We start from the raw sequence: 10,788 nt of genomic DNA on the forward strand, positions 1-10,788 counted from the left end.
ATTTTTGGCTGCGTTGGGTTTTCGTCGCTGCGCGTGGGCTTTCTCTAGTTGCAGCGAGCGGGGGCTACTCTTTGTTGCGGTGTGTGGGCTTCTCATTGCGGTGGCTTCTCTTGTTGCAGAGCACGGGCTCTAGGCACGTGGGCTTCAGTACTTGTGGCTCGCGGGCTCTAGAGCGCAGGCTCAGTAGTTGTGGCACACGGGCTTAGTTGCTCCGCGGCATGTGGGATCTTCCCGGACCAGGGCTCAAACCCATGTCCCCTGCATTGGCAGGCGGATTCTTAACCACTGCGCCACCAGGGAAGCCCAAGACCTCATTTTTTGATGGTGGTCGGTGAAGGTCAGGGATGCACTGGCCACATGGATAGTGAAGAGTGGTATATGCAAGCCCAGCAGGACACATGGTCAGTCAGGGCCACCCTAAGTGGGCAGCTCTTGTTGCCACACTCTTACATCAGCCTGGAGGAAGAGTCCCAGGGTTTTTAATGTGTGAGGATATTTTTTGCACCCTCTGTTGCTCAACTGAGAGATTAGAAGTTAGCCAATTGCTGAGAAGTACCCAGGCATGACCCAAGGGTGTGGCTACTGTCTGAAATGACTTCTTAGTTCCCGTTGACCTTTACAAGCAGGAGTACACTGCGCGGTGTCTTTCTGAACTTGTCTTTACTTTTACTTTTGTGTTGAGTTGTAAGAGTTTACAAGTCTATACCCCCTCACCATTTTGAAGAAGGATCAGGATTTCTTAATTCATTCATATGACATACATTTAATGCATATCATTATGAACCTGGGGATATTATGTGCCTGCACATTGTTGAGGCTGAGGAAAAAATGGTGATGAAAACAAGGTCCCTTTCCACAAGAAATGAACACTCAGCTAGAGAGAGAAAGTGAACAGAGATTTTTAATATGCTGTGGTAAGTGCTTTGGGAAGGGAAATACAGGCTCACATGGGGACACAGGAAACAGACACTCTACCACAACTGGGGTCAAGGATAAGGAACGTTTCCTGGAGGAGGTGACATCTAAGCTGAGACCTGAGAAATCAGTAGGAGGTAGCTGGGTGAAGAGGGGAGAAGGAGGGTGTTCCAGACAGAGGGAAGTATATGCTTAGATATGAGGGAATATGGCATTTTTTGAAGAATCCTGTAAAGTGAGTAAATTAGCATTCCTATTTTAAGAAGAGGAAACCACTGTGACTGACATAGGTTAATGTTTTGCTCAGGGCAGAGTCAGCATTTGAATGTAGACTATTCCAGTGTATCCTGGTGCCTCAAAGAAAGCACCTAGAACAGGAGTTATGTCAGACATATGATTACTGTACCTTTTTCTTTTAAGAAATTCAGTGTTTATTATGGTTTGTATCCAGTTATTCAATCTCAGTGTTGTGAAAAGTCCACCTAAGGTTCAGTGATTTCTGGTATTCATACCAGTATTGGGACAGATAATAGAAAGTAATTATAATAGTAACTTTTGTTTATTGAGCTCTTACTACGTATCAGTCATTCTGCTAAATACTTAATATGTTGTATCAGAGACTGGCTAGATGGTTAGCAATTCCATTTCCTCTTCCTGGGCACACATGACAGCTACATTTCCTAGCTTGCTTTGCAATTAGATGGAATATGTGACTGGGTTTTAACCAATGTAAAGTTGAATTGATGGGTGCCACTTCCCGGCCTGGCCTCTAACTGTGTCTTTGCTATTCTGTCAGCCAGTGGAGGGGGCCTAGTGGAGGACTCCAAGGGGATGGAAGGAGCTTGGGTCCCTGAATCACCTCTTGGAGGGGAGCTATGCAGGAGAGACACCCAATCTACATCAGCCTGTGACTTGAGTGTGGAGCACACTCTTCTTGTATGTAGCCACTGAGATTTTGGAATTTTTGTTATAGCAGCTAATGTTAACTACCCTGATTAATGTGCAAACATTGTCTCATTTAATCCTTATTACTACCCCGCTAGATTGACATAATTATTAATGTCTTACAGACGGGGAAGTGAGGTCAGGGACAACATCACTTGTTTGCATCACTCAGCCACTTAGTGGCAGAGCTAAGATTACAGTCCAGGTCTGTTTGACTCCAGAGCTCATGCTTTTGCCACCATATAAAAAATGCCCTTCCCAATCTTGGAAGAGTTCTTGGAAAAGACAAGTGTCTACTAAGCTGAGAGAGAGAAAGAGAGGAGGGTGAGGGTGGGGGAGGAGGAACAGCTCAGGGCTGAGTATGGTGGGAAGAGGGAAGGTGAGGAGCCCCAGAGAACATGTGGGCAGAGCCTTGCCCCCATGGCCACACTGGGAAAATTTTAGGACAAGTTTTGGGCTTTGGATGGTTCCATTGTCCCATTTTCGCTCTACTTCATCTTGGTCTTCAGGTTGATGCTTCTGAATGGGCACCACTGTGGGGTAGGGTGGGCATCTGAACGGTAGGAAGTCCAGCTCAAGTGTGGTAACAGACACGGCTTGCAGTTTCTGTCCCTGGACTGGTGATTAGGGAAGTTCCAGGCCTTGTGATCACCATGTCAGAGCTAAACATAACAGGGAGAGAGACCTCAATGGAACCAACCCCGAGAAGAAATCAGAGAAAAGGAAGCTGCCTGGGGATACTTGGTAGTCACTGGGTCAAGGCGAATGACAGATGTGAGGGGAAGAGGCCATCAAGGGCCAGCCCAGCCCCAGGAGGAGCCTTCTTGCTGTTGGTTACAGAACCTAATTAACATCCACATCCATTCACCGTCTGCCTGGCTCTCTCCTGGATGAGAATAAAAGAGCTCAGCAGGAACAGAACCCCCTTCCGAATGTCCCTCTCTCTTCTGTTCAGATGGTGGCTCAGACTTGAATGGAGAGTTGCTTGAATTTTAGTTGGGTGGGTGATAGGCCTCCCTAAAGGGTTTTGGGCAGGAGAGAGACATGGCAGATTTGCATTTTAAATAGAAGAGGAAACCCAGAGTACAGAGGTAACTAGCTAAGGTGACTCAGCTAGTTAGTAGCAGAATCAAAACCCTGATCTGATTGAAGTTCAACTTTTTGCCTGACAGGCCCCAACAAATAAGCTTGTGGAACTATGAAGACCATGTGAATCACCTGTCATGTTTTGTGCCCCCTAGCAAAGAGAAAAGAGGAAGAAATACTGGTCTCCCAGGTGAGGGACCTCCCCTGCTAATTCTCTTGAATCAGCAGAGCTGGGGCCAAGGGCCATCTCAAGCCTGCAGTCTACTCGGGATATCATTCTTGGCCAGTGGTCAAGATCCACAAGGCTGCTGGGAGCAGCCTGTGGGCCTCAGAAACAGGAGACCTATTTCTCGCCCTAGCTTGGCCACTGCCAGGTGTGTGCCCTTGCACCAGTCCCTTTACCTCTATTAGCTAATGACAGGATTGGAAGAATTGTAACCTTCCTGGGCTGTTGCAAGGCCAGATACAGAAGTGTTCTGACAACTGATAAAGGCTTCCCAAATAAGAGGGGGTGTGGCTAGTAGAAATATTCAGCAGAAAGGCCTCATACTAACTAGAGGGAACCAGTGCCCTTTCCCCTTGTCTGCATTCACTTGTCCCTTCTCCAGGGTGTATGTTGTGCTGAACCCCACCCCACCCCAGGACAACTGGGGCCTTTGCCCACACTTGGACTCCTCCTTGCCTCCAATCATCTTATCAGGAAGGGTGAGCACCTAGTCCATTGCCATTGCTCTCATGAACCTGGGTACGAGAGATTAAGAACGCTGACAAAAATATCCCATTCCCTTCAAGAAACAGCTGTGTTTTCCTTCTGTAGTCCAGATGACTTTGACTTCTCCAGTTTTTAGGGGTGTCATTTCCCTTTAATTCTAAACTTAACAGCAGTCTGAGCTCCTATCCTATGAAGGGAGGAAGTTCATCTGCTCTTGGGTTTCCATTTCCAGAGAACTTGTGTGGTTCTCCAGGGAAGTCTCCCATGCCCAGGGCTCTCCTGGCAGTCTCACACCTCACCTCCTAGGGTCTCATGGTGCTGGGCTGCAGCTGCTCACTTCAAGTGTGGACACAGGGCCTATCACATTTTGACTTGCTGTTGGAGGCTTGCAAATAGCAGAAGTACCAAAGAGATAGTTTTCAACTCTATTAAGAAGTAGCCACTCGGAGCTGCCACCAGTTCGGTCCCGTTCTGAAAACTTACCTTAAGCTCCTGGAAGTCATTGTGGCAGGAAGGAACCAGTTAGCTTCCCACCTTTGGAAATCTCCAGGCCTCTCTGAACAACTTCCTTGCCCCCAGAGAGGGGAGAGGCCTTCCGTTCCCTGCTCAAAGCCCACTACTTCTTCTTCTTATTTCTCGCTTTAAGATGATTCACAGGAAGAGCATCAATATCCTTCAAGGGAAATTCCTAGCCCCACCCCAATGTATAGTGTGGCTCCAATGGCCCACAAAGGGCTAGTTGCTGGCATATTTCCTTAAGTCTGCCTTAGCCTCAGATAACAGCACAAGTGGGACAGCATCTGTATGGCCCAGACAGTGGCATGTCAAGCACAATCCAGGGCCCTGCACAGCCATTCCTCCACGGAGGGGAAGAGCTCAGGTTTACCTGCATCTCCTGTGCGTGTCTGGGCCCCTGGTCTTCTATGAGCAGAACCACGACAAAGAACAGTGATGTTCAGGTGTGGGAGGGAAAGCCTAAATTCAGCCTATTTTTCTAACTTCTCCGGGCCATGGATCTGCTAAGGAGATACTCAGTTGACATTGCCAAACAAAACCTCTAGACCTCGGTCTGAGGGACCTGTCTTGGGTCCACTACTGACGTCTGGGCTTTTGCCCAAAACTATGGGCATATACTTACTTTCTATTGACATGACTAAGAAGGTTCACCCAGGACAGAGGGAGGCTCCCACCTAAAGACAAACCCTAATTACTACTCTGTGATATAGAAATTGCTTGTAACCCTCGAATTACAGTTTTTCAGTTTCAAGAATTTAAAGGTATCCATTCCACTGTACCTCTGGTAGCAGTAGGAGTGCTGGGTGGGAAGACCTAAAACCGGGCTTTAAGCCCCAGTTTGTCAGTTGTCATCTGTGACTTTGGGCAGGTCACAAATTCCCCAGGTCTCAGGTTTCGTACCTCTAATATAAAGATGATACCTCTTCTTATAGCCTATTGGGGTTGTCGAGAGGATTAATGTAAGCAAACGTTTGTTAAGTACCCTTGACTAGGTCCTGTGGGATACAAAAATTAGTCATACGCTGGCCTGATCAGGAGCATGTACTTTCAGGGGATTTAAACCTGTAATAAATAACATCTAAGGACCAGCTTAGATGTAAGGTGTCTTGTAAATTCTAAGGTGTAATACACATGTAGGGTATTAGTACTGCTGGTATTTTTCTTATGGATTGGGTCTCCTTTCTGGTCACTGCCAGGCCAAGCAGATCTTGGCCAGGTCGTAACCCCAAGCCTGTTCTCCCCGTCCCCTCATGGCTCCAAGAGATCTTGCTGCCCCTTGGAATCCTGGAATCTGTACGTGGAGGACAATTCATCTGTACCCCTGCTTCTCTTCCAGCACTTTCCCCAGGACATACTGTAAATAAGGCCTTTCCTCTTTCACAGAATTAATGACAAGTACAAGAAATGATAATTGGAGGTCAGCTGGGCATGGTGCGTAGAAAGTGTGCACATGTTCCCAGTGGATGGGTGCGTGGGAGGGGAGCATGGAAGAGGGAAGTTCTACAGTCCGAGGGTGCAGTTCAAGTTCTTATAATTTATAGGAAAATGAAAGTCAGAGAGGAGGAGCTCAGTTAGCTAGACAAGTTCACACCTCACCCCCAGATTCATTCTGTGGCCATCTGACCTTTTGGGACATAAGAACAAGTGAGTTGTCCTTCTCACCTTGTTCCAAACTCTTTTTCACAAGCCAGCAGTTGGGTGACTGATAACGGGAAGTCCTGCTGGTCCTTCTGGTGGCCGGTAGCCCCTCCTTTCTGCCTGCACTAACCTGCCCTTCTCTCCTCCCTCAGCCCCTCCTCCCAGGACACCAAAGGAACCCAAGTGGAAAATTCTCAGGACCCATGAGAGAAAAATGAGCATTTCTTCTGCAGCTTTTTAGAGTTCTTGAATATGGTGAGGTTATTTTTTATACTTCTTGGAACTTTGGTTTGGTAAACACATTTTTTTAACACATAAAAATTCTTTGATTAAGTAATAAATGTTCAGAAATATATACCATTTATCAACACTTTGATGTATGGTATGAAGCACCAAATAGGTGACTCATGTTTAATGTTACCAATTGTGGAAATTCTAAACCTAATTTCAGAAAGCTGAAGTGAATAAATGCTCTGAGGTTCATGAAATTTTTGTAAGTGGTCACTACTTGTGTCCACATTTATAAATTAACAGGAGGGTTTCCATGTGAGTACTGGATACTTGCCCATCCATTGTTCTCAGGAGATGCTCCCTTTGCAACCATATAATGAGGTACTTCTTCTGGCTCCTGGACTAGGAACCTCTTTCCATTACATGTGTTCTTGAGCTCTGGACTCAATTCTTTCCCCCTCTCCATTTAACTTTCCTCCCCACACCAACTCTGGTCATTACATACTAAAGCATAAGTCAGTAACTCAGCTCCTCTGAGGTCCCACTTTGATAACAAAGTCCATTATTGCCACATCTTCCTCACGGCCCTTCTCCCTCTTGGGTCAACAGCTTGAATCTGCTAATATTCACTGAGTACTTGCTCTGTGTCAGCCACTGTGATTAGCACGGGGGGACAAAAATGAAAAAGAGACTGTGTTTGCCTTGGAAGATGCTTAGTTTGAAAGTGAGGGGAAAAGGAAACCTAGCGTTTATTTTTATGCTGGCTAATGCGCTGTTATTACTTCATCTGATCCTATTTGAGGTATTCTTTTCTCATTTTACAGAGGAGGAAACTGAGAGGTTATATGATTTTCCCAAGGTTACTCAGCAAATGGTCCAGTCCAGGCCTGTCTGACCCTACATCACCACTTTCCTTTTCACCCCTACTCCCACCAGCCACAGACAAAAAGAAGCAGATGGGACATTCCAGCTGTAGGTCAGTTGGGAGGTTGCCAGGCAAAGAACTAGGTTGAGGCCTGTTGGCAGGTGTTTGGGTACAACCGTGTCCCCCTGTGAGAGACCCAGAACCCAAGGCAGCCAGAGTGAGGTGTATGTGTCAAATCTCCCTGTCTCTTTAATTACAAGAATTTCTCAGGAGCCTGAATGTGATTACATGTAGGACTCATTTGTTTTTAAAGGAATAGTTTTATTTTTATTTTATTTTATTTTATCTTATCATTTTATTTTATTTTATATTTTATTTTATTTTTTGGCTGTACCGTGCAGCATGTGGGATCTTAGTTCCCTGACCAGGGATTGAACCTGTGCCCCCTGCAGTGGAAGCACATAGTCTTAACCACTGGACCGCCAGGGAAGTCCATGTAGGACTCATTTTGATGATCCTTAATTTAATCACATCTGCAAAGACCCTGTTTCCATAGGAGGAACCATTCATAGGTTCCAGGGATTAGGACATGGATAGCTTCTGGAGAGCCATTTTCATCTTACCACAGTGACCAGTTTCAACATTCATTTCTGTATTCATTCAATCCTACCTTGATTCAACATATATTTATTGAGCATTTACTCAACACCGGACACTGCAGGACACTGGGAAGACATGGTGAGCGAAGCAGAGCCTTCTCGGAGCCTTAGGGTTTAGAAGTGGAGATGGGCGTTGATCAAATAATCATCCAAATAATATGCAAAATTGCAACTGTGGTAAGTGCCATGAGAGTCCATAATTGGGACCTGACCTGGTGAGAAAGGCCCAAGAGAACTTCTATGAGGAGGTGCTGCTTGAGTTGAAATCTGAGGGACGAGTTGGGGTCACCAGGTTAAGAGGGGAGGGAAGAGTGTTGCAGGCAGAGGGAACAGATGGCAGGACCAGGGCATGACCAGCACCAGCAGGATGTGCAGGGCTTGGGGAGGGGCCCATGGGGAGAGGGGTGTGGGTTTCAGGCACTGTGTGTAGGGGTCAATCTGTTGTGCCTTCTCCCCATCCTTTAGCCCAATCCTAACTCATGGCCCCTGCCTGGTATCCTAGGACCCTTCCTCCCCGTTCCTCCCTCAGGCCTCATCCTCTCACTTCCTGCCCAGTGTGCCATGTGGTTTAGCAAGGAAACCCCCTGAGCTCAGTGTTAAGGGCAGACCTCTAATCTTTGATCAACAAAAAATTCAGAAGACCTTACTGTGTGGCAGACATTGTGTCAGGAGTTACAGAGATGAAGACAAGAAAGTGACATTCTTCTGGCCCTTGAGGCAAGAGACTATAGGGTGGAGGGGAAAGCGTGAGGGCTTGAATGCTGAATAGCCTGTTGACCTGCATTGAATCTCATTTCTACTACTTACTGCTGTGTGATCTTGGGAGAATGACTTCACCTCTCTGTACTTCAGTCTCTTCCAGGAGCACTCAAGTCAACCAACTTTTAATATGGCCCCACTGTGTGCTAGGCAGTAGGCCAAGTGCTGGCAACCCTCAGAGACCTGTCTGGCTGGGAGCAGAACACTGAGGTTGATTGTTTCCTCTCCTGGGACTCCAGCTCCAGTTCTGCTGCCTGCGGTGCTTGATCCAAATGGGTTTCCGGGGTAGATGCCACCAAGTGGTTTCTGCACAGGGGCCCCATGCCAGGCATAGTGCTCCAGGAGATGGCAGTCAGATGAATGTTCTGGGAGTGTGGACCCATCTGGCCTTCTTCCTGCCTCCTCTTCCCTCCTTCTGCAGAATATTCGACACTGTCTCCAGAGAACCCTCCTTGATAAACACTAGTCATTCCAGGCTTGTGCGTCACCCCCAACTTTGCAGAGTACTCTTTTGGCCAACAGTTTTCATCTACATCTTTGTTTATTGGCCACTATTACTAGGTGCCTCAACTTGATGTTTTGGTAATGACACTGGTCCTAGTCTTTTCCATCAAACCATCTGTGTGAATAGGCCAAGATGGGGTCAGACAACTTGCTAACTCTACTGAGTTTGGCAAATCGCTTTACATCTTTAAGCCTCCATTTCTATGGTAAAGTGAAAATATAAGTCCCTTGTCATCCTTCCAGGGCTTCTGTGAATATCAAATGATATTCTGCCCCCGCATCCTGTTTTTACTCCATTGCGATGCCCAAGATGAGGTTTAGGGTGGGGTGAGGAAGGGCAAAACCTTGAGCATTGAGTGGTTGAACTCTCTAAAATTGGCTGAGCCTTACTGATACCCATGATTCCTCCTCTAAGGGCTGTTGTGGGTGCAGGTGGGTTAACTGCCCAGAAGTTGTCTTGTTAGGTTTCTTTTCCAACCATAGCGGCTTTTGAGTCTTCAATTCCCTCCCTGCTCTCTCGCCTTTGAACATCTGGGTGGGGGATTTTGTTCAGAGTGTGAAACAGTCTTCTAGATGGCTCAGGTCTTCATAGGTGTGAGGAGTTGTTTTTATCCTTTGGCGGGAAGGCATTTTCCATGTGAGCAGAGGTGTGAGGCTGTGACCCCTCATGCCCTGGGGCTGCTCTGCACCTGAGAGTTCAGGCACCCATGGGAAGCCATGGAACTGGATTCTGGGGTAGGCTTTGGGGCAGGCTGAGGAGCCAGCCTAGTTACTACACAACCAGGCCCAGCAGGGAAGGGAGGATAGACAGCCTCAGAGATAGGCTGAGAAATGTGTGAAGGAGAGGATTCAGAGCAGGGTCTACCAAGCAGCACAAAATCTGGGTGGACAAACAATCTATGGAAATTCACTCCAATTTTTAGGGTATGGTGTGCAAGGCATAGCCAGGAATGCCATGGGGTTCACAAGTAGAGTAACTCTGAGTCTCAGTTTCTTTCTCAATGAAATGAGAATAATAGTATTTATTGCATAAGGTTATTGCAAGGATTAAATGAAATTAAATACATGAAAGATGTTTAGTACAGTGCATGGTGCATAAATGTCCAACAAATGTTAGATATGGGAAGGTCTAGTTCAGGTAATGGTGGAATAGTTTGTACTGGATAACCCTCTGGCTGATAACAGTGATAAGCTCTGAGCAAAATATGGAAAATCCCAACTAGGAGAAGAGACAAATCTCCCATGTAGAAGAATTTCAAATCATTTATGTAAATACTCTACCCTCAATGAGCATCACTGCTTACTCCTTAAGTGTGGGCTGTGCATGGTGACTTTCTTTCAGAGGACAGTATGGAAAGAGGGGGAAAAGAGTAACTTTATAGTGGCGAAAACTGACAATCACTAACTCAGCCAGGTGATCAAGGTCAACATCAACAGTGATAAGTCATGTTGACAGTACCTACCCTTGATATGATGTGATGAGAATAGTACTTCACCTCTGTGGTCGTCTTCTCCAGAGCCTGTAATTCCAGTATAGCCATGAGGAAAACATCAAACAAATTCCAACAGAGAGGCATTCTACAAAATATCAGACCAGTACTCCTCAAAACTGTCAAGGTCATCAAAAACAAGAAAGCTCTGAGAAACTGTCCCAGCTAAGAGGAGCTTAAGGAGACATGATGACTAAATGTAATGTGATATGGCAACCCATATAATGTGGTACCCTGAATGGGATCCTGGAACAGAAAAAGGACATCAAGTAAAAACTAAGGAAATATGAATAAAGTATGAATTTTAGTTAATGAAAATGTATCAACATTGGTTCATTAATTGTAACCAAATGTTCTCATATTAATAATAGGGGAAAATGGTGTGGGGTGAATATTCTTTCAGCTTTTGTATAACTGAAAATATCTTTATGGTAACTTTATTTTTGAGAGATATTTTTGTGGGCATAG

General features: G+C 46.0%; 1 protein-coding gene across 2 annotated transcripts in view; it reads left to right on the top strand.

Moving 5' to 3' along the window:
* The window catches only part of SMIM35 (small integral membrane protein 35), a 102,781-nt gene extending 92,559 nt beyond the window's left edge, over positions 1-10,222 (top strand). For both annotated transcript variants that reach the window (XM_082411208.1, XM_082411207.1), the window contains one exon: positions 5,965-10,222. The gene's annotated coding sequence lies outside the window, so the exon portion shown is untranslated. The remainder of the gene's footprint in view (positions 1-5,964) is intronic.
* The last annotated feature ends 566 nt before the right edge of the window (positions 10,223-10,788 follow it).

Source organism: Balaenoptera physalus, assembly GCF_965194825.1.
Source record: "Balaenoptera physalus genome assembly, chromosome: 10".
NCBI lineage: Eukaryota > Metazoa > Chordata > Mammalia > Artiodactyla > Balaenopteridae > Balaenoptera > Balaenoptera physalus.